Source organism: Egretta garzetta, unplaced genomic scaffold (assembly GCF_000687185.1).
Source record: "Egretta garzetta isolate BGI_Z169 unplaced genomic scaffold, ASM68718v1 scaffold386, whole genome shotgun sequence".
Lineage (NCBI taxonomy): Eukaryota > Metazoa > Chordata > Aves > Pelecaniformes > Ardeidae > Egretta > Egretta garzetta.
The window spans coordinates 644,855-645,894 of NW_009260063.1; positions in this window are offsets into that span (position 1 = coordinate 644,855).

Here is a 1,040-nt window from a genome sequence, read left to right on the forward strand (position 1 = left end):
CATTTTAGTAGCCCTCCTCTGGCCCCGCTCCAACAGGTCCATGTCCTCCTTGTGCTGAGGGCTCCCGAGCTGGACGCAGGGCTCCAGGGGAGGTCTCCCCAGAGCAGAGCAGAGGGGCAGAATCCCCTCCCTCGACGCTGGCCACGCTTCTCCTGATGCAGCCCAGGGTAGGGTTGGCTTCTGGGCTGCACGGAACACATGCATAACTGCACACCTTTCCGTGATCCTGTGGGAGCTCTGAAGCAGGTTAAAGCCCAAACAGGTCTCGTTCCACTCCGGTCTAAAGCACACAGCCTTGCCTACACCCCAAGGGGGTGCAGAACTGCTGACATGCTGGTTAAAAAGGGACTTTTGCCTAGAAAAGGGTGACCCTCGCAAAGCTGGCAAGTATGGGTGAAGGTAGGCACCCCCTGCTTCCCCTGGGGCAGAGAACGGGACGGAGCAACCCCCAATCCCTAATTCTGCTCCCTGGTTTGAGCTCCTATCCCTGCCACGCTCTTGCCAATGCAGCGCAGCCAGGAGTCGCCCTGCACGCTGCAAAAGCTGCACCGTAAAACCGCCGGGTGAGAGAAACTAAAAACCCCGGGGATCTGCTGGAGTACTGCAGTGCCCAGGGGCAGGGAGCAGCTCATTTTAGCAACGCTCATTCTGATTAGGAAAAAAGAAAAAAAAAAGAAAAACCTCATGCCCATCCCTGCTCAATGGAGCATCGCTCAGCAGCCCTGCATGTGGGGAGCGCTCCCTGGCAGCAGGATGGGGCTGAGCTGAGGCAGCAGGTGCTCAGCAAGGCAGGCGGTGCTGGTGCAGGGTCAGTCCCAGGGGACAGGTTCATCCCGTTTAGGTAGCTACAGCCGTCGGGGAGTGGTGAGTGCCCCTGTGATTTTGGTATCCAGGAGAACTGGAGGGGAAGTTCAGCAATGACTACTGAGAAGGGAAGAAAGCACCGGAGCTGGGGAGGGGTCTGGAGCCCCAGGCTGCTGGGGAGCATCTGGGGGAGCTGGGGGTGTTCAGCCTGGAGAAGAGGAGGCTGAGGGGAGCCC